This window comes from Megascapheus bottae, chromosome 5 (genome assembly GCF_031878675.1).
Source record: "Megascapheus bottae isolate mThoBot1 chromosome 5, mThoBot2.hap1, whole genome shotgun sequence".
In the NCBI taxonomy this organism is placed as follows: Eukaryota; Metazoa; Chordata; class Mammalia; order Rodentia; family Geomyidae; genus Megascapheus; species Megascapheus bottae.
In genome coordinates this window covers 10,269,210-10,293,048 of record NC_143513.1, presented here as the reverse complement: position 1 = coordinate 10,293,048, position 23,839 = coordinate 10,269,210, and the positions used below count along the sequence as shown (strand labels likewise).

General features: G+C 38.3%; 1 protein-coding gene and 1 pseudogene across 15 annotated transcripts in view; one reads left to right on the top strand and one right to left on the bottom strand.

Annotated features, from left to right (window-relative positions):
- Positions 1-23,839, top strand: part of Bbs9 (Bardet-Biedl syndrome 9) — a 304,919-nt gene that overhangs the window by 81,044 nt on the left and 200,036 nt on the right. The window lies entirely within an intron of this gene.
- On the bottom strand, positions 8,329-8,731 carry LOC150062821 (mitotic-spindle organizing protein 1-like; annotated as a pseudogene).

Sequence of the window (23,839 nt, the reverse complement as noted above, 5' to 3'; positions counted from 1 at the left end):
TTAGGTCCTGGGCACTGGCCTTGGGCTTTTTCGAGACTAGTGTTCTACCACTTGAGCCGCAGCACCATTTCTGGCCTTTTCTGTGTATGTGGTACTGATGAATTGAATCCAGGGCTTTATGCATGATATGCAAGCACTGTACCACTAGTCTACTCTTCCTACCCCAACACTGCATTTTTTTTTTTTTAATGTCGGTTATGGGATTTAAACTCTGGGCCTGGACGCTGTCCCTGAGCCCTTCAGTTCAAGGCTACCTCCTACCACTTGAGCCATAGCACCACTTCCAGTTTTCTGGTGGTTAATTGGAGATAATAGTCTCATGGACTTTAGTGCCTGGGCTGCCTTTGAACCAGGAGCCTCAGATCTCAGCCTCCTGAGTAGTTAGGATTACAGGCATGAGCCACCATACCCAGCTCACTGTGCATTTTTTTTAATCTTTATTTTTTTCTTTTTTTTTAATTGTAATTTATAGAAGGGTTACATTATATTTGCCAGATAGAGGGTGCATTAATTCACATACATTGATACCCTTTCTCATGTCTTGGTCCCCATTACTCTCCCCCCACCCCTACCCCTCATCTTGTTTTCCCCCCTTCCCTGTCCTATTTCAAATAACCAAATACACATTTATCCAATATATCAGATACAGTAAGATACTGTAACAATATGAGATAACCAAGGGACAGCAAAAGAGATGAGAGATAACATAGCACATTAAGGACAACAGTCACTCATTATATGGCTTTTGTTTCTATATCCTAGAGGTCCTTTCATTTAGCGTCACACTGTATGGCCTTATGTGTCTAGGTTTTGCCCTATTATAAATCTCTGCTAGGAGAGCCCAAGGTTTCTACTGATTATGATAAATAAGGGAAACCATTGAGCCTATGTTCCTTTGGGTCTGGCTTACTTCACTTAATATGATTTTTTCTAAGTCTTTCCATTTCCTAACAAATATGGCAATGTCATTCTGACAGCAGCATAGAATTCCATTGTGTATAAATACCACATCTTGTTGATCCATTCATCAACTGAGGGACATCTGGGTTGGTTCCATATCTTTGCTATGGTAAATCTCACTGTGCATTTTTGAAAGAACTTATATCCTTACGTTTTTAGAGAATGGACTATTAAGTAAACTTGCTGTATACTTATAGGAGACTTGGTCAATTTTTATCTGAAGAGTAATTGAACAGTTTGAAATTTGTTGTTGCAATGTTTACCATCTGGTCTTTTCAAGTTCAACATTGCATCAGGCTTACTTAGCAGGGTTTAGAACAGGAATCAGGTGTTGCCAGCAGAGCCAGGGAATAGTCAGCCAATTTTCTTCTGTGGGAGTAATTCTTACTCCATCCAAATGCTGTTTAGCCTTACAAGTGACATCTCTGGAGCAAGAAGAAAGATCCACAATTATACATATGGCACATCAGCTCCATGTTTTTCAGAAGCCAGACTTTTAAGCTTAAAAAGTGGGGAGAGGGTGGGAGGGAAATGGGGACCATGTCATGAGAACGGGTATCAATGTTTATGAAGTTATGCACCTTCCATCTGGAGAATATAATGTAACCCTTCTATTAATCACAATAAAAAGTCACTATGATTTCTGTGTATTTTGAGCATAAAATAATGATGGATTGTATTTCATTGAAATGCTTAGCATGCATACGCATTGTGTATGGGACTTCAAGGCACCTTACTCAGAGAAGTGTAAACGTATGGCTTCTTAGTAGTTATGTATTGTTAATTAACAGTTTCTTGTCCACACACAGTTTATAGGTTAAGGATCCAATCGTAAAGGAAATTACGAATGAAAAATGGAATTTCCTCTGGATGCCAGTGGCTCATGCCTATAATCCTAGCTACTCTGGTAGCTGAGGATCATAGTTCAAAGCCAGCCCAGGCAGGAGAATTTGGTGAGACTCCCATTAACCACCAGAAAACCAGAAGTGGAGCTGTGGCTCAAAGTGGTATAACTGTTAGTCTTGAGCAGAAGAGCTCAGTGAGAGTGCCCAGCCTGTGAATTCAAGTCCCATGAGTGACAAAACAAATATACATAGTATATATATATATATATATATATATATATATATATATATATGATGATTACATTAAAGGTAGTCTATATCCTAGGTACTAGAAGCCTAGGTAAATTAAATTGTGTTCTAGGTCCTTACACGTATGAGGGAATCCTCCTGTTTCTCAGCTTTTTTTTTTCTATTTCACTGCAAACAGTAAAATGTAATATTATCAAAACTAATACATAAAATAAGTCATATAATTATTGATTAAAAGGGTTTTATTGTTTTTAGTAAGCTTTAAAAGGTTAAGATTATGTTTGAAGAGCTTTTAGTGAAATTTTGGGGTTTTTTTTTTTTACTAGTCCTGGGGCTTGAACTCAGGGCCTGGCCACTGTCCCACTAGGCCAGATTCCCAGCTCCTTTAGCATAATTTTTATTAAAACCTCAGAAGTAATTGTTCCTAAGGTAGCTACAACATCTTTAAAAGTTATCATTTGAAATTCTGAGCATTGGAGTAACTTTTCTTGTGCTTCTTATTACACTTGGGATAAAATCTTTTTGATACAGATTTTCTTGGCTGTGTTTGTATAGGAAATTGCAGCTCTTTAGGTTTCTTTCAATGAATAACGTAAGGAGTTGTGGAGAATGAAAGAAGACAATCTTGTGATATTTAATATATTTTTTTTCTTTCTCTTGTTTGTACCTTAGTTATTCATTTGAACAAGAAGTTTTTTTCAGTCCTGTTAAAGAATTTTTAGGACTAAAATGTGTCATTTTGATGGTCATCACTACTTGCATGCATATATTCCCATTGCTTGTATGAGATGATCTACAGATCTTACATTGATTGAAGTGAAAAAGTAAAAATATTAGTTTATAATGCCCCTATGTTATGTGTCAAAGCCATCATTTTGTCTGCTGCTTTTTTGGGGGGGGGGGTGTGCGGTCATGGGGCTTGAACTCTGGGTCTGGGCGCTGTCCTGAGCTCTTCAACTCAAGGCTACTGCCATTGAGCCACGGTACCACTTCCAATTTTCTAGTGGTTAATTGGAGTTAAGAGTCTCGTGGTCTTTAGTTCCCAGGCTGACTTTAAACTACAATCCCAGATCTCAGCGTCCTGAGTAGCTAGGATTATAGGCATGAGCCTCTGTATCCAGCATGTCTGCTGCTTTTTGTAAACTATTTGTAGTTATGTTAATTTGTTTTTTATTCACATGGAATTCACTGGTGACTATTACATAGGTAAACTAAAGAGCCATATCTTTATTGCTGTATATCATTTGGGTCATATTGCTCACAAAATTCTCCTCATGAAAATTAGAACTCTGCTTGGCCTTATGTTTTTACTATTATTTTGTTTTTACTGCTGGATTGCATGAAAGTTTAGTTTTTTTTTTGTTTTTTGTTTTTTTGTTTTTTTTTAGTCTCTACTTGGCTTTGTTAAATGGGTAGTTAACTCTTAGCCTCTTGAATTTCTTTACTTCTTTGTGCAATCCAGATACTAGGTCTTTTACTTATCTATAAGTGCAAAAGCCTCCTCTCAATCTGCAGGGTGTCTTTTCTTTCATATGTTAGGGTTACATTATATTCACCAGATAGAAGGTGCATTACTTCACAAATATTGATACCCTTTCTCATGTCTTGGCTCTCATTTCCCTCCCCCACCTCACCCTTCATCTTGTTTTCCTCCCTTCCCTATCCGACATTAAATAAGCAAATATGCATATATACAATATATCAGATTACCAGGTGAAATACTGTCACAATATGAGATAACCAAGGGGCAGCAAAAGAGATGAGAGATAGCATAGTACATTAAAGACAACCATCAGAAAGACAGTTGATGGCGGTTTGGCTGCTTGGGTCCCGCTCCATGGTGCCAGCCCTTTCCCCATGGCGTCAGCCCAGGAGCTTCAGGTTTGCTCGCCACCTCTGCCACCTCCGTCTTCTCCTTCGTCTTTGGACACGTTTTCCTCCTGCGTGAGTGTGGGCTGGAGGGCTCCGAGTTGGAGTGGTGGATCCCCTGGAGGAGGTGGCGCGGCAGATAGGAGACACATCGCTTTCATTAACCCAACTTCTTGAGGCCACAACTGCAGAATCAGCTCACGTGGAAGAGATTGCCGCCTCTGCGTCCGTCTGCGGGTGCTCCACGGTGGTGGGGAGCCTTTCACGCCCCCCGGGTCTCCGCGGCCGCCTGTGTTCCGCGTCTGGGTTCCGCTGAAAGTTTAGTTTTAAGAGGACCCCCTTCACCAGTTTCCATGTTGCACTAATTTATGGTATATTAGAGGTTTTTTTTTCTTCTTATAACCTATCTAGCTTTTATGTATTCATGTGTTCCTGATAATAGCCATCTTAATTCTGTTCATTTGATTTTTTGCTTTGTCTTGTTGGTCATGGGGCTTGAACTCAGGGCCTAGGCGCTGTCCCTGATCTCTTTTTGCTCAAGGCTAGTGCTCTACCACATCCTCAGATCTCAGCCTCTTGAGTAGCTAGGATTAGAGGCAAGAGCCACCGGCACCCAGCACCCAGCACCTCAATTCTATTTATATAATGTAATATATTTTCACCTCTCATTCTTTTTTTCTTTTTGAAGCCACAGTTATTTATTTTATTTTACTTTATTTTATTGTTGGGGTGATGTGCAGAGGGGTTACAGTTACATTCATGAGGTAGGGGGTACATTACTTCTTGAACATTGTTACCCCTTCTCATGTTTTTCTCTACCTTTCCTTCCCTTACCCCCTCTCACTAATATTGTTTTTCCCTTATCTTCCCAATTTCAAATACGCAAAGAAATGTATATATAGTATACCAGGTACCAAAGTCAGATACAGTAACAACACGAGAGAAACCTTAAGGTGAAAAGAAGAAAAAATAAAATAGCTTCACATAGTACATTAAGAATAACAATCACAAAGATAAACCTCTTGTTTCCATATCCTGGAGTTCATTTCACTTAGCCTTATCTTATAGGACATATGCACATAGCTTTTGCGGTATTATGGAGACGCCATTGATTTTTTTCATATATTTTTATTATAATTAATAGAATGGTTATATTATATTCACCAGATAGAAGGTGCATTAATTCACATACATTGATACCCTTTCTCATGTCTTGGTCCCCATTTCCCTCCCCCCTCTCCCACCCCTCATCTTGTTTTCCCCCCTTCCCTGTCCTATTTCAAATAACCAAATACACATTTATCCAATATATTAGATAACAAAGTGAAATACTGTAACAATATGAGATAACCAAGGGACAGCAAAAGAGATGAGAGATAACATAGTACATTAAGGACAACAATCACTCATTATATGGCTTTTGTTTCAATATCCTAGAAGTCTTTCACTTAGCATCATACTATATGGCCTTATGTATCTAGGTTTTGCTCTATTGTAAATCTCTGCTAGGAGAGCCCAAGGTTTCTTCTGATTATGACAAATGAGGGAAACCATTGAGCCTATGTTCCTTTGAGTCTGACTTATTTCACTTAATATGATTTTTTCTAAGTCTTTCCATTTCCTTACAAATGGGGCGATGTCATTCTTTCTGACAGCAGCATAGAATTCCATTGTGTATAAATACCACATCTTGTTGATCCACTCATCAACTGAGGGACATCTGGGTTGGTTCCATAGCTTTGCTATGGTAAATAGTGCTGCAATGAACATCATTGTGCTAGTGGATTTAGTATGTCCTTGTTTCTGGATGGTTGGGTAAATGCCAAGTAGTGGAAATGCTGGGTCATAGGGGAGCTCTATGTTTAGCCTTTTGAGGAACTGCCATACTGCTTTCCATAGTGGTTGAACGATTTGCACTCCCACCAACAGTGTAGTAGTGATCCCTCCTGGCCACATCCCCTCCAGCATCTGTTGTTAGTAGATTTTTTGATCTTGGCCCTTCTAACTGGAGTGAGGTGGAATCTTAGAGTTGTTTTGAGTTGCATTTCTTTTATGGCCAGAGATGTTGAGCATTTCTTCATGTGTCTATAGGCCATTCATATTTCTTCTTCTTCAGAGAAGACTCTCTTTAAGTCTTTGGCCCATCTTTTAATGGGATGGTTGTTTCTTTGGAGATTAGTTTTAGAGTGATTCAGTTTTTTGAGCTGTTGATATATTTTAGATATGAGGCCTTTGTCCATTGTATGGTTAGTGAAGATCTTCTCCCATTCTGTAGGCTTCCTAATTAATTTACTAGCTATGTCCTTTGCTCTACAGAAGCTCTGCAGTTTAATGCAGTCCCACTTATGCAGCCTTTCTCTGATTGGTTGTGTTTCTTGGTCCTTATTGAGAAAGTTTCGACCTGTGCCATGGAGGTCTAGTGTGTCTCCTATTCCTTCTTGTAAAGTTTTCAATGTGTCAAGCCATTGATTTTTTTTTTACTACCAAAATGATTTTATTTTTGTCACTGACAACATGCATGACACTTCAGTTATATAGTTTCCTTAATATTACTTAGGTATGCATTAAAAATATATGTTTACATTTAAGAAATGTGACACTAATAAGTCTTTTGTAAACAATCTATTCTCAATATATTTTCCTACTTTATCTCATACAGAAATAACTTAATCTACAAAATCATGACTATCAACTCTTATGGCCTACAAATACATACAAATTTAGGAGTTTGAGAAAAGTATTCTCTCTGATTGCATCAGTAACATGTAGTGCAGTATTTCAAATGTTTATTATCCATCAAATATATCACAAGTTCTACTGCTATACAACTTGTTTTGGCAAAAAAAGGTTAAAAACCAAGATTTTTGTGAAGGTAGGTTCTCACTATATAGTGAAGACAGTGAAAATTCATGATTTTTGTCTCAGCCTACTGAGTATATGGAATGACAGGCTTGTACCACTGTGCCCAGACAAAAGCTAAGGTTTTTGCTTTTAAAAACCGAAAAGATAAAACAGGGTGTGGTGGCTCATGGCTGCGATCTGAGGATTGAGGTCCAAGCCAGCTTGGGCACTTAAGTCCCCAAGACTCTTATCTCCAATTAACCACCAGAACACTGTAAGTGGTGCTGTGGCTCCAAGGGTAGGGCGGTAGCCTTCAGCTGAAGAGCTCAGGGACAATGCCCAGACCCAGAGTTCAAGCCCCACGGGGGGGGAAAAAAAAAAGACTGCTATTTAAAAATCAATATTTTAGCAAAACCATTTCCATGCATTTAAGTAAAAACAAAAAATTCCATGGAAGAAGGAATACTAGTACGGTCACTTAAAGGGTATCTAAAAAAAGTAAATTTTTAAAAAGTCAGATTAAATCCATGTTAGCCTTGCAAAACACTCCCACTGAGATTCAGTTTCTACAGTTTTATTTTTTGAACCATCTTTTGATGAATTAAAACTTCAAAGGTAAAATAATGATGAAAATTATTTTACAAAACCATATGTAAAATTCCTGATACATATTTTATTTATTTAATCACCGGAAAACTACCTTCAGGAAATATCATATAGCTGCTAAACACATCACCTTTCTAGTGATTTGTTAAATAAATCTCAAGATGTACTAGTTGAGCATTCCAATTACTTTTATGACAATAAAAGTAAAAAGGAATTTTGCATACTGGCTGTTTTTTAATGTAATACATAATTTTGTAGGCCTTCGTAAGGGAATAAAACTTGGAAGGAAAAATATCTCCAACTAATATTCTCACTAGTTTTAAATGATTCAAAGCACAAATACTAAGGTAAACACATTACTTCTAAAAATGTAAGTTTCTAGAAGTTTTATGCTTTGCTGAATGTAAAAATGATCTGATTCACTCTATTATCAACTGTTTATAAAACTAAACATTCTCTGTTAAATAACAGATTACAAGAAATGTCTTATATGCTCTGATTTTTAGAAACAAGACTCTGGAACACATAAGGAGGCTAAATCAAAACTCACAAGAGGTGGCTGAAATCATGTCAACTTTCAGCTCGACAAAACATAAATCCAGTTATTATGCATAAACAATTCAAAATTAAAGTTTATAATGGAAATGTCAACAAGTCGTAACTACTACACATTACTGATGATGGTTTCCACTATACTTCAACCAGGCACAGCAGATGTGCACATCTGATAGACAGATTGCTTAGAAAATTAAAGCTATCAGAGCTATAAATAAGGAATACATAAATATGAACACAGCAGTGCCAAACCAGAGAGACCATTAAAATAAGCCAATGAGATGTGATACGAACACATATGATAGTTCATCATGTAAGCAACTTTCCACTGATTTATGAAGCTATGGTTCTATAATTCTTTTAAAAAGGAAAAAAATTGCTTCATGTAGTAATCTAACTGGACATTCTTGACTACAGTGTAATCTTCAAGTTCTCTTGAAGAGCTGAAATCTCATCAGCATTTCTCCAGAAATCAGCTTGTCATATTTTCAGTAGCCTTGAGTGCTTCCGTAGCCTTGCGAAGCTCTTTAATAACTGACGATAAGGCTTCTGGGTTAATTCCTTGTTCTCAAAGCCGTACACAAATAGACAGGGTTTCCATATCTAAACCAGTATTCAAAATTCTTGAAATCTCAAGAAGGACAACTCTAGAAGGATGCTGTGTTGCAGAAAGACTTGTCTGAAGAAGGGACCACCTTAGACTTCAAGGATGAGCAGAAACCAATGTCCATAGTCTCTCTCCGTACATTCAGGTTTGCGGCCACTGCTGCCGCTGCTGCTGCCCTGGCACCTCTATGGCTCGCCATGGCAGAGGCTGAGGAAGGCGGGAGCAGCGCTTAAGCCATTGATTTTTGAGGGTTAATTTTATACCCCACTCCTTCACTAAAGTTTTGTATTAGTTCGAGTAGCTTGAGAGTGGAGTCCAAGGGTTCTTTACATATAGAATCAGGTCATCTGCAAAAAGGTATAGTTTCACTTCCTCTTTCCCTGTTTGGATTCTCTTGATGTTTGCTTATTGTCTTTTTGCTCTAGCTAAGAATTCTATTACGATGTTGAAGAGGAGTGGAGAGTGTTGATATCCTTGTTTCGTTAGTGGGAAAGGCTTTACCCTTTTGTCATTAAGTATAATGCTAGCTGTAAGTTTAAGCCATCTGAATTATCAAGAGATATCCAGATATCACCAGCCCATGGAGTCCATAGAAAAAATGTTTAACCAATAGAAGAGTACAGAGTTTAGTTTCTGAAAGATTTAGCTAAATTGAACAGCAGTGTTAGATGATTCTATACAGTAAGTCATTTAAACAAAGTATTTGTCTTATGTAGTATTTGTGTTTCTGAGATGGGAGTCTCCTATGATATATAATCTTTAGTAATGTCCCAGTTACGAATATATCGGGAAGAAACTCCATCTCCAGCTCAGGTGTTTTCAGGGGACCAGCTTATTGAATGGGTCTTTCTTTGTTTCATATAAGGACCATTCTTAATCAGTTTCTTCATGTTCAGCAGTGAGGTTGTATTACATGAATGTTGATGTGTAAATGAATGATGGAGGAATGAGTGAAAGAGTGACCTATAAACAAGAGCCTCATTTAGAACCAGGTTGAAGAAATGCAGCTGCAGTCTATTGATATTTTGCCCACGATATTTATTTTGGGTAATTAAAATTTTTTATTGACCATAAGCATTTGTGGTTATTAAAACTATCACCTAAAACAGGGGTTTCAGTTTGGTGGAATTTATTTTCAACAAGACTATTCTACATGTAATAGGTTTACTTGTGATACTTTTATTTTTTTAGGTCAAACATTTTACTAACTCCTCTGCTGTTAGCCATGGGTAAATATATAATGAAAACTCTAAGATTCACATTTAATTAGGCCATTAGTGAAATTGGAATTTCTTATATGCATAATTAATATTTACTATGCAGATACATGTCTGCATTATGACATTAGAAGTTAGAATGTTTCAAGGGTTATACTTTATCATTGACTTCATTTTATGTCAGTAGTAATGAGTTAAATTTTTTTTTGGCCAGTTCTTGGGCAAGAACTTCCGGCCTGAGCACTATCCTTGAGTCTTCTCAAGGCTAGTACTTTACCACTAGAGCCATAGCACCACTTCCAGCTTTTTCTGTGAATGTGGTACTGAGTAATCAAACCCAGAGTTTCATGTATGCTAGGCAAGCACTCTACCACTAAGTCACATTCCTAGTCCAGCCCTTGGGTTTTTGAGACGAGGTTTTGCAATGCAGCTTGGGATAGTTTTGGACTTTGTTTTTCTGCCCCAGATTTCCAAGGTCTGGGATTATAGGCATGGTTATTGCCTGTCAGAAATAAGCTCTTTTCAAGTTGCACAATACCAAGTACTATAAAGTGTAAGTATAGGAAGTTTATAATAAAACTTAAGTATTGTTTAGGACATACAAGGCCAAGTAGATTGTATCAGATATGCTTTCTTTTCTATTGTTTGTTTCCTTTTTGCCTGTTTGTGTAGATTTGTGTCTCATTTAGTCAATATAAATAGAACCTATCCTGTAAACCATTTGGCCATAGAGGCTATATACTTTTAATTATTAATGAATAATTTATTCAATTTTCTCAATATTTTTTGTTTATTTCTATTTGTTTATTTTTGTTTTTTAAGACAGGGTCTCATTATGTGGCCTAGATTGGCCTGGTACTTGGGAAAGAGCCTCCTGTCTTGCCCTCCCAAGTGATGAGATGATAGGCAAGCACTACCACACAGCTGTGTTTTTGTGTTTCAACTCTTCACCATTATCTCTGCGTCTGACAGTGTTATTCTCTGGAAAGACATCTGAGCATAATTTTACATGTGGCCTTAATCTGTTAGAAGCATTTTTACATTGCCTTGTTTCTCACTGGAATACAAGTTGCATTGCCCCATACTGTGGGGGTATTTCAAAGGTCTCCTGTTTCAAGTGGTCTAAAACCTTCAAAAGCATAAAACAGTGTATACTTTTTAGGAATCCACAACAAGTAATTTACATTTTTGTGTTTAACTTTGATCTGACAAATTAAGGGTAATGAGACTTTCATGTAAATATCTTCTCATTGAAAATACTTTTATTAACAGGATCAAATCTCTGTCTCCTTCTGTCTATATCTGTGTACCTGTGTGTCTGTGATCTATACATCTAGGATCTATCAGTTTATATGTATATATTTATGTGTGAATGTGTGTGCAACTGTATACATAACATATGTGTGTATACATGTGCATGCCTATACATAGGAATGTGCATATATGCATACATATACATGTATGTTTTCTTTCTTCTTTTCACTTGTTGGGGTGGACTGGCATGAAGGCTAGAGAAGGGAGGGGAAGGCCCTGGTAGCTGCTCTTGGGGGACGTAGTGGCATTGTTAATTAACAGCGTCTGTTCTTGGCTTTTGTAATGCCGCTGACCCTTTTAGCTACGAGGTACCCGTGCTGTAAGTGGCAGTCTTCACAATGTTAGTTTATGTAATGTTCTTACTAAATAAATCACATTTAGAAGCTTTTATGCACTCATAGTCATGCTTGTATATTAAAAAATCTAAACATGAAAAACCTAAAAATAAATTTATATTCATGAAGTCAAATTTGATTTTCTAGGAAATTCAGATGGTTGCTTTTAGTGTTCATCCATATAAATGGACCTAATCAAAAAAGTAAGCCGTGTAGTGATAATTTGTGCTTCAAAGAACTGGTACTTGATGATAAGTTTACTTTGTCTAATGCTTTTCTAAATAGTTTCTTCTTTTCTAAGAAGAACTTGCTCTAGTTGGAATTAATAATATATTTGCTGTTAGAATGAGACTACAATGATCCTTTATATGTTTTCTCTAGAAACCTTTTCTTTTGTGAGCATCAGCTGAACATATTGAACATTTGAAATGTAGTTGTAGACAGAAAATAGAGATATGACATAATCTCATACATGTCTACCATTAAGGCAGGCAGTGCTAAAGTTATTTCAGTGATGATGGAGGTCAAGAAAATCTACATTTAGAAGAACTTACTTCCTCTGGATGTTGGACAATGAGAAAGACATAGATTTGCAGTGATGTTTAGGGATAAAATTCTTTCCAGCTATGGTAGTGTATAACTGTAATCCCAGCACTCATGGGCCATCTCAAATGAATGAGGAAAAAACCCAGTAAAATTCTTAGCCATAACAAGATCTTGATTTTTTTTTTTTGCCTTGTACCATTCTATTCACACACTACTTTCGGTATTTAATTTTAGATTTGAAATGGGAAAATGCTGAAAAGCATTTTAAAAAATGATATGTAGAGACCACAGACTATGTGGCTAAGCTGTTAATGATTTGAAAAACGTTCAGAAAGTAGACAGAAATAAAAAAAGTATTTTTTGAGCACAGAATTTTATGTGATATCTGAAATTTGAACTTTAGTTCTGTTTTCCTGCCTTAATGACATTTCATTCCCCTCCATTTTTAAAGATTTCAGCAGAGGTTTTCCATGTAAATTTATAAAAGTAGTATACTTAATAGGAAGTGGGGGTGGGGGAGAGAGAGTGGGGTATGGGGAAGTGACATGACCGTAGTGTGTTTCTTGCAGATTGACAATGTCACACTGAGCTTCCTTGGCTTATACAGTTAATAAATGATTATAAAATGTGATCAATTATCCCTTCAGTTTATAAAATAAAAATATAACAAGATTGTATTGGAATGGATGACTTTCCATTTCAGACAGTACTATCATTGACAAGAAGCTACAAAACCACAACACAGCTAGAGGAGGCAGATAAGTAGAGAAAAGTTTATTTGGAAACATACTGTTCTCTTGTTTAATTACCACATGGACAACTGCTTTATCTAGTCTGTTGGAAAAAAATAGTTCAGAAAATATTGTAATTAAATTTTAAAATTTGTGAGTTCTTTCTGTCTGTCTTTCTTTCTTTCTTTTTCTCTCTTTCTTAGTTGTGGAGCTTGAACTCAGAGCCTGGGTACTGATCCTGAGCTCTTTTGATCAAGGCTAGTACTCTATCACTTTGAACCATAGCACCCCTTCTGGTTTTCTGATGGTTAATTGAAGATAAATGTCTCATGGACTTTATTGCTCAGCTGGTTTTGAACCACAATCTTCAGACCTCAGTCGCTTGAGTAGCTAAGATTACAGGTATAAGTCACCGGTACCCAGCTTATGTGAGTGACTCTTGCTAATAGTTTTCTGTACCTTGGAGATCATGTCTTAAATTTCAGATAGTGAGATTACCTATTATATTACTTAATATTACATATATGCCATTAGAATGTAATTCTTGAATAGATATTTGATCATATTTTGATGCCCAATTTATTTAAATATTTACTCACAAATAGTCCACATTTCATTATCATGTTCTCACTTTGAACGTGTGGTTGGAAATTCTTTTGAAGTCTGATACTGACCACCTGTTCCACCTAGATCCCCAGGCGTGGAGCAGAGCTAAATGGACTAACTCCTCATTAAATCATACCTCTGACCCATTCCTTACATTTGCTCAGTTTGCCAGAGAGAACACTTGCATGTCTGTTCCTTTTTTCCATCATTTTAAAGAGATTCGACCCCATTTTTCTCCTCCATTGACTAACTTTTGACTTCCTAGATCTACATCTCTTTACAACATAAGTGCATAAACACTCTTGGTATGTGAAGATGAAAAGCCTGTGGTCCCTACAGGTGCCCTAAAGCAAATTTGTTCAGAATTAATTTGGTGCCTCCAATTGTAGTTTGTTTAGGATAGGAAACCAAGTAGAATTCAATGGTGTATCTTGACTCTAAGGGCTTAGTACAATCGTTACAAACAACAGAAAAGAAAATATGACCAAGAGCCAGTAACATTTACTCTTCAAAGGAAAGTTTTTGTCTTTCTGTGCCTGGTTATCTTCAAGAGTTGCAGAATAAGAAAGAAAATTTCAGTGGAAATAGAGTTCTTTCTCTGATATAGAAAGGCCCTTTTAAAGAGTGATTGTTAACATGAAAGTTTAAACATTCTGATTTTCTGGCATGTAAGCCTTAGAAAACAAGCCAGAAAAAAAGAACATGTAGAAATGAAAATCTTATGACTCCTAGAGAATGATTGTGTGAATTATTTCAGAATCCAGGAGACATCTTCATTGTTGGGTTTTTATTTATCTGTAGTGGGAAAATCTGTAATGCCTCCATGGTTCTGAAGACTGAAAATAGTGCTACAGAACATACTGCAAGGATGTGCCATAAAACACAATATTTAAGTTTCCCTATAACACAGAACTATGAATAAACATTTCTCTGAGAAATTTTTACTGTTGATATGCTTGTGGGAATTGGTGACTTGGTTTACAGAGTCTAGAATTACAACTGGTGGGTACATTTGGCCAGTTCAACAGAGCTGATTCTGACATTTTGGAACCAGGTAAGTTGAAGGGATGGAGGGCTGGGATTGATGGGGGGACTGGTGGAATTGAAAATCTTTTGTACAACTATGTAAAGATAATAAAAACAAATGATAGCACATGAATTACATAAGAAGCCGTGTTTTCAACGTGAGGGTATTATAATGGTTAAGTCAAGATTGTAAGCCACAGATGCACTGGGTCCTCACTAACTCTGTGAGTTAGATTGAGAGAGTGACTGTGCCTTTGCCAAGTTCTGTAAAATATGCTTGGTAACAGTGTTTACCTCCTGGAATTGTTTTGGGCACTGAGTTAGGACTTACAGGAGTGCCTGGCTCCCATACTGCATACTCCTTTTTTTTTATTTTTTTGCCAGTCTTGCGCTTGAGCTCACGGCCTGAGCACTGTCCTTGGGCTTTTTCAAGACTAGAGCTCTACCACTTGAACCACAGCACCATTTCTGGCTTTTTCTATGTATGTGGTACCGAGCAATTGAACCTGGGCCTTTGTGCTTGTTAGGAAAGCACTCTACCACTAGGCTAAACTCATGGCCCTGTGTACTCCTTTTGATCCATTCCAGTTCCAGTGATTTTCCTTTTCAAGCCTATAACTCCACTTATGGAGTTAATTCTTTTACAGAAATACATAATCTATGAGGGCCTCTCTTTGACGGTTAGACTTAAAGAGGAAAAGTTGACAAGGAGTTAGGCATTTTCTATTAAAAATTATGCAGTGGTATAGAAATTCCTTTCTTGAACACTTGTTTGTTAAACATGACATTTGAAATATGATGTACAAATCAGTGTTAATAAAAATCTTTAAAAAAGGGCCAGGAGTTTGGCCTAGTGGTTAAAGTGCTTGCCTAGTGTGCATGAAGAAGACCCGGGTTCGATTCCTCGGTACCACATACACAGAAAAAAGCCGGAAGTGGTGCTGAGGCTCAAGTGGTAGAGTTCTAGCCTTGAGAAAGTCCAAGGACAGTGCTCAGGCCCTGAGCTCAAGCCCAGGACTGGCAAAAAAAAAAAAATCTTTAAAAAAATTGTGCAGTAGGTCAACTAGGCCAGTTGCATTATTTTGTACTTGACTGTAGAAACCCTGTTTCTACTTCCATTGTTGCTAGATTGCCATCAGGTTGGAGCAGTTCACATCTGAGGGACTTGGAAACTGTTTTGTAGAAAGGAAGCTAGTCATGGTCTGGAGAATGAAGGACTTGAACTGCAGTCCACACAGAGGCCAAGCTGAACTGGCACCTTGTTACAGTACAAAGGGGCAGCTCATGCTTTCGTAATGTTTCTTCCCATTGAGTCAGTGCCACCACCATCCTGGGAAATTCATTTTGTTTGATGGTTTCATAGCAGTCAGGAGTTTCTTACTGTTCTTGATGCTGTTTTTCATTTAGAAGAAATTTGGAAGATGGTTATCTGTTTAATGCTGCCAAATATCTTGTTATTATGCAGACCTGAAGGCAGCAGCTATAGTTGTTTCAAATGGCACGCAGCAGTGTAGCTCTCCAGCCCAGCCCCACACTGTTGCCTGCTCTGTTTGGGCCCTCTTAACTCACAGTTGATTGCCTACTAAGACATTTAGGCTGAACACAGAAATTGAAGGGCACAATATTTGTGCGTGCATGCGTGCGTGTGTGTTTGTGTGTGCATGACAGTCTTGGGTCTTAAACTCAGGGTTTGGGCACTGTCCCTGAGCTTTTTTGCTCAAGGCTAGCACTTAACCACTCTTGGATTGTTTTGGTGGTTAATTGGAGGCTAGAGTCTTACAGGGTTTTTCTGCTCAGGCTGGCTTCGAATCATTATCCTCCAGTCTCAGCCGCCTGAGTAACTAGGATTATAGGCCTGAGCTACTGCAAGGGCAGTATTTTGATAGTCTGTTATCTATTCTTACTTTTTAGTTCACAGATTGCTGCTCTTATTTCTGGAGTATTTCCGATCAGAAGTGTATATTCCATTTCTTTGTAGGCTATTTTTGGGGATAGGGGCTCAGAGAAATTATGTAAGCATAGGTTATGAAATGGTTGGCTTTGACTTAACCTGAGTCATCTGGTTAGATTTCATTTCATCTGGGTCAGATGAAATAAGATTGAGCTAATTTAGGCCCCATATTTTTCCAGTGTTGTTGAGCTGGCACAAAACTGCTTATCATGGTAGTGCTCCCCACTAAAATATGCAAATACTCATTTGCATAGACAGAAAATTATATACATTAATTACATTTTAGTCGGTGGTAGGCAAAGCAAAGCATTGTTAAAAAGGCATAGTTTGCCTTTTGATATAATTTATTGCTGGAGTTGGGGAGATATATTTATTCTGTAAATGTACTCACCACTGTTTTGTGTTTAATTTTGTACTATACTTGTGAAGAACACGGTAGTAATCAATAATAATTATAACTATAAGAATTTAGTATTTTTTTTTTTGCCAGTCATGGGCTTGAGCTCAGGGCCTGAGCACTGTCCTTGGACTTTCTCAAGGTTAGAACTCTACCACTTGAGCCTCAGCACCATTTCTGGCTTTTTTCTGTGTATATGGTACCAAAGAATTGAACCCGGGTCTTCGTGCATGCTAGGCAAGCACTCTACCACTAGGCTAAACTCCCGGCCCCAAGAATTTAGTATTTAGGAAGCCTCTACTTTGTACCAGATGCTGGGTGAAGATCTTGAATTAGGTAATTCCCAGGCTGGATAGGAGGAATAACGTCTAATGTTCCATCTACTGCAGTAGGGCTAACTGGTTGACAGCAGTGAATTGTTTCTTCTGAGTAGCTCACAGAATCTCAGTAGTCCTAACCACAGACAGTAAATGTTTGAAATGATGCATATGCCAGTTACTTGGTTCTTACACATTCATCGACTTACCATATGTACATGCTATTTGTCAGTTATATTTATTAAAAGAATTCATACCAAGCCAGGCACGGTATCTCGTAGTCTGTAATCCTAGCTACTCAGGAGGCTGAGATCTGAGGATCAAGGTTCAGAGCCAGCCTGGACACAAAAGGACCTGAGATTCTTATCTCCAGTTAACCTCTAGAAAATGGGAAGTGGGGCTTGGCTCAAGGGAGGGTGTTAGCCTTAAGCTGAAGAGCTCAGGGACAATGCCCAGGCTGAGTTCCAAGCCCCACAACCCCCACCCCCTCCACAAAAAAGTATTCATACCAAACTAGCAGGAACTGCTAGTTTTTCCTTGTTTTATAGATTAGCCAAGAAGGACTTGGTGGAATTAGTGAAGTCTTCCAGCATCAGTTTTGTTACTAACTCTAGCTGTTTTTGACTTTGGCACCCAGGATATTAGTCTCTGTTCTGTTATTACTACTGTCTGTTATAGATTTGCACACAAGAGCTGGGCAGCAAGTGGATGGTTCATCCAGATAGGGTAATTGAGACTGTAGTTGTGGAGAAGGGTAGGAGACACTGGGAGGAGATTTCCAAGCCAAAAACAATAAGCTATTATCATTAATATCTGAAGGGGCTTGTTATGGATCCTCAGAGACAACTATCACCATAGGAGAGTGCTGCCTGGAAGGAGCTGCACTTCAGGAAGGTGACAGGACAAAGGAGGAATGGAGGAAATGAATACCTGGGCCCCACATCCTTCCTCCTCTTGCCAGTGATTCTTACTGGCCAAACTCAACCTAAGCCAGAGGGAAGGGGTTTGGATGCAGCGGTCAACTTCTTCTGACCTCCAACTGATTAGAGACAGATGGAAACTTTGAGAGGAAAACAAAATATCCAGTTCGCAGATGTATTACTGGGAAAATAGTTTCTCAGTGTCAAAGCAACTATATAGCCAACATTTTCTACTTCTGTCTCTAATCATTTGACTTTCTTCCTTTCCTCTGTAAGTTTTTTTCTTTGTCTTTCTAATTTCACCATAGAGAATACAGACTCAGAATCTTCTTTTGCAGTTGTTCAAGTTATTGTTACCATTTTGAACAAATTAACTTTGGATATCTCTTTTGTTTTATTCTTGTTCAAAATATAAATACCCAAACCATCCCTGTACTATAGGTTCATTTGTAGGAATGGGTTTATGAAATGGTAATGAGATATGGATATTTAGTAATACATACGTCCATATTTCTACCTTTTCCATGGGTCCTTTTTCCTTCTTGAATCTTTCTAATTGAGATTGTTTTCCTTTTGCCTAAAAAATACCTTTTGTTTTGCCCTTCCTCCCTTTCCTTCTCCTCCCTTTGTCTCACCTACTCTTCTCTTCTTTCTTGTTCTCTCTTGCTTTTCTTCCCTCCTTGTTTTCCTTCCTTCTTTTTTTATTTTTTTCTCCACACTATTGAGGATTGAACCCAGAGCTTGTTGCATTTTAGGCAGGAATTCTACCACTGAACTATACCATAACCCTTTTTAAGTTTTACATTTGGAGACAGTCTTATAAGTTGATCAGGATGATCTTGAACTGGTCATTTTCCTGCCTTGGCCTTAACAATTTCTTTTACTATAAGGGGGGCTGTTTAGGTTTTCTTTATATTACATTCTTTTTGAAGGATATGTTTGCTGGGTATAGAATTCTATATTACCAAGCATATTCTTTCAGCACTGGCTTCTACAGATACTAATAAGAAATATGCGTTTTGTTCTAATTCACTACTACTTTGAAAGTAGGCTGTCCTTTTCTGGCTACTTTCAAGTTATTTTTGCAACTTTTTTTTGGTGCTTAAAGTTATGAATTGATTCAGAACTTCCCTTTTTTTCTAAAACTTTTTTTTCCCTTTGCTTCTTGGTTCAAACCAAGGTTTGAACTCTAGGCCTCATATTTTTTGGGCTGGCATTCTACCATCTGAGCTATTTCCAGCCTGATTTTTGCTGATTATTTTGGAGATGGAGTCTTGTGGACTTGTCTGCCTTGACTGTCTCTGAACTACAGTCTTCTAGATCTCAGCATCCTAAGTAGCTAGGATTACTGGTATGAACCACTAAGCATCTGTGGGTCAACACTTGAAAAGAGGATCAAGAAGGGGCTTTTTTTTTTTTTTGAAACAGATAAAATGTTGAATTGAAACCCCTATGTACAACTAATTAAAAAAGATACAAATAGTAGGTAATAAGAACTGGATACTTTTACATATTCCATATTCAGGTTGATTCTTTTTATTTTATTTTATTTTTTTGTCAGGCAAGGAGCTTGAACTCTGTTTTCTAGTGAAAATTTGGAGATGAGTCTCAAGTTTTTTAGTGCCCAGGCTGGCTCTGAACCTCGATCCTCAGATAGCCTCCTTAGTAGGTAGGATTATAGGCATGAGCCATTGTGCCTAGCTTCATACTAATTCTTAATAGAAGAGGAAGTTATTTGGCAATTTTTTTTTTTTTGCCAGTCCTGGGCTTGAGCTCAAGGCCTGAGCACTGTCCTTGGACTTTCTCAAGGCTAGCACTCTACCACTTGAGCCTCAGCACCACTTCTGGCTTTTTCTATATATGTGGTACCCAAGAAATCGAACCCGGGTGTTCATGCATGCTAGGCAAGCACTTTAACCACTAGGCCAAACTCCCAGCCCTGGTAAATATTCTCTTAAAAAGACTTGATGAGCCAGGCACCTGTGGCTCATAAACTGTAATCCTAGCTACTTAAGAGGCTGAGATCTGAGAATTGTAGTTAGAAGCCAGCCTGGGGAGAAAATAGGAAATAAGTTTGAGACTCTTATTTCCAGTTACTCACAGACAAAGCTGGAAGTGGTGCTATGGCTCAAATTGTGGAGAGCTCGTCTTGAGCAAAAGGAGCTCAGGGACAGTGCCCAGGCCCAGATTTCAAGCCAGGACTTGAGGGAAAAAAAAGACTCGATTATGACAATCTCTTATTTGTGCCAGGAAAAGATAAAGGTAGCAGCAAAAGGTAGATTGTTGCATGTTTATTTGGAACAACATGAAAGAGCATGATCTTTTTTTTTGTTACCATTCTCTTTTGCGTTTGTCATTTCATAATGAAATAATGCTTTTTGAAGGACAACTCTATTTGTTCTTTTTTTTTTTTTGTCATGGGGTTGAACTCTGGGCCCAGGCACTGTCCCTGAGCTCTTTAGCTTGAGGCTACCACCCTACCCCGTGAGCCTCAGCCCCACTTCCCATTTTCTAGTGGTTAATTGGAGATAAGAGTCTCTAGTTCGTTAGTGGCCAGGCTGGCTTTGAACCATGATCTTCAGATTTCAGCTTCCTGAATAGCTAGGATTACAGGTGTGAGCCACTGCACCTGGCTTGTTCATTATTTTTGAGAGAAAAGTTTAGCTGTATCACCCAGGCTGGTCTCAAACTTGTGATCTGATTTTCTCAGCTTTCCAGATGTTGAGTTTATAGACATTGGCCACTATGCCCAGCTAACAAATGCTTTTTAATTAAAAAAATGGATAAGTTCTGAAGCACTTATACAAGGTTAAGGATCTTGAAGATGGTAGAAGATTGTTGAGAGGGACAGCTACTAATGAGTACGAATGATCAGCTAGTCATTTTGTAGTGAAGGCCATAGTCCTACTTTCCTTCCATATTCGGAATTCATTTTATTTTAACATCGCTGTAGATTTTCAACATGTACAAATAAGAATACAAGACAAATGAAAAGCATTGTGATTTAAAATGTCTTTTGTACCATCACCAAATGACACTGGCGTAAAAATGCTGAATTGCTTTTCTTTTGATAGTATCTGAAAAAAAAATCTGTGTTCTAAATTATGTAAGCCAGATATTTGACCTATTAGGTTGCTATTGCATGGTGGAAACTATCTGAAACATTTTGATTCTTGAAAGGTTATGCTGTGAAAAATTTGTTTTGTAAGAGTAGACATACGAAAAGCATATGCCATTGTTATTACCTAGAATCCAATAAAAGATAGCTTTTACAAATGATTACCACATGTGTGTGGCAGTGCTTTCATAGTTAGGTTATTTAGATACCAGAGTAAATTGTTTCATATTTCAAGCATTGAGGTGCTCCTTCAAATTCCATACTCATTAGACTAGTATGAGGTCTTATAGAAATACTTTGACAAGTAATCAGGATGGAAACATTTACAAGCCATCTCCTGAATGAAGTAAAGGTATTTGTAGGGGCCTGGTGTCCATAAAGTATCATTAGATATCTTTCTTAAAGGCCTCTAAATGTAAGACTTCTGTCTTAAACCTCATAATTTTTTTTAAAAAGGAAGATCATAAATTAATCTGATTGGATGACAGTTTATTAGGAAATGCAATCCAGTATTATTCTCAACACTCAACTTAACCTATATTTGCCGTTAAACTATCACTTAGCTGTGTAGATTCAGTAACAAAATCAGGACTTTTCTTTCTTCTTGTCTGTGTTTATTGGATTTAAAGTGCTGGTAACATTCTGGAGTCATTTGCACCAAAGTAAATTTACAGCCTATAATAAGAGTTGGAGAAGCAGCAGTGGGTAGCCATAAAGAAGTCTGTCCTCATCTCCCTTAGGAGGGCCTGTACTTCATGTGTCTGGTACTGTTCAGGGCTTATCAGAAAGCATCTGGAACTTCAAAGCTGTTGTCAGTAATGAAATGCATTTTAAAAAATTGGCTGTCATGTAGAGAGGAGTACAGGCTTTGCCTTACCTAATAATATACGCTTTTGAATATTTATGACTAGCAATTCTTCTGTTATGGAGACTGATGAAATACATTGAAAGTAGCCTGTATCCTGAGTAGTTAGCTCAGGATAAAGTTCAGGTAGGTTTAAGTGTGTTTTGTGGAAGTCTATTACAGGCAGACAGAATGTACTCTAATGAGACCCTTGTTCCTGGCCATACTATGTTGGGTTTTGTTACAATAGTGTCACTTTCTACTGTCCAAAAGCAAGTTCTAAGACATACAGAGGACAGGATCTTGTTAGCAGATGTGCAAAGTGGCTGTATTTGTTGGACTAGAAGCCAGAACCAGGTAGAAGGGAAGGGCACTTGCTCACTAGGGCGGTGGGGGTGGGGGGTGGGAGAGTAGGCCGTAGTTGGTTGGGCTAGGACAGGTAAAGATGTGCTTGGCAAAGGTAGTAGGTGAGTGTTTGCTTGGCTTGGTGTCCTCAGCATCTCTGGCATCTGGATGACCCTTTGCCTCCTGAAGACTGCACTGCTTGGTAGCACCAGATAGGGTTGTGGCCTCCCTCGAGAACACTAAGTGCATGGGTCCAGTGAGGATGGATCATGGTACAAAGAGGCCCTCTGGTGCCCCCAGGGGAAGAAAGAAGGGCAGGCTGCCAGAGGTAAACTGGGAAATCTCATTACAGGTTCCTTTTTCAGGATTAACCTAAACTTTCAGACTGGAGTGAAATTGATGAGAAAGTCAGCATCAGTGAGGATTTTGCAATGCTGGAATGTCATTCCTGAGGTGTTAAGACCCTAAAGCCTCCTATTTGCATCTATGTGTTTAGAGCTCCAGTCTAGGGTTTCATTCCTAAGCCTAGTGCAGCAGTTGGTTGACAGCATGCCTAAAGTACTGTGATAGTTTGAAGAGATGGATAGATCTGTGCCATCTTGTCATCTGTCCATTGCCATTACACCAGTTCCATTAATTCCAGGGCCTACCACATAGGTTTTAAGAAAACACATTTATTGGAAATAATGCGACTGCTAATAGTGTCTGCTATGTTGGGTGAAAAACATGGTACTGAAGTGTAGGGTGTTTCAGCCGTGAAGATAACCAGGGGGTTATCTTCCATGAGTAGGAAGACAATGCAATTCATAGCATGAAAAAGCGTTCTGCAAACAATTCTACTAGGATCACAGACATTTAACTATCTCATGACAATCAAGAGGGTTTCAATTAGAAGTGGGTTTACATCTGCTTTATCCTGGGCATGTGTGACAATGCTTGGAGACAGTTCTGGTCATTATAACTGGAAGTGGGGAGGTTATTGGCATCTGGTGGATAGATGCAGGGATAGCTCCACATTTATTGGTTATCTTCACCTAATTGATGTAGCAGGTGATTTCATATGTGCCAGGTACTGTGCTAGATTTGGGCAATGTGCCTTTATCTCTTTTGTTCTTTGCTTTTCTTTTTTCCTTAGACTGGGAGGATTCAGATTTTTGTGTGATTTCCCCTCCCTCCCTCCCTCCCTCCCTCCCTCCCTCCCTCCCTCCCTCCCTCCCTCCCTCCCTCCCTCTCTTCCTGTTTTTCTTCCAGTTCTGGGGCTTGAACTCATGGCATAGGTGCTATCACTAAGCTTCTTTGGGCTCAAGGCTAGTGCTTTATTACTTGAGCCATGGTACTACTTCCAGCTTTTTAGAAGTTTATTGAAGATAAGAGTCTCACAGACTTTTTTTTTTTTTTTTTGGCCAGTCCTGGGCTTGAGTGCAGGGCCTGAGCACTGTCCTTGGACTTTCTTCAAGGCTAGTGTTCTACCCTGAGCCACCGCACCACTTCTGGCTTTTTCTGTGTATGTGGTACTGAGGAATCTAACCTGGGTCTTTGTGCATGCTAGCCAAGCACTCTACCACTAGGCCAAACTCCTGGCCTCACAGACTTTCTTTCCTGGGCTTTGTTCAAACTATGATTCTCATATTTCAGTCTCC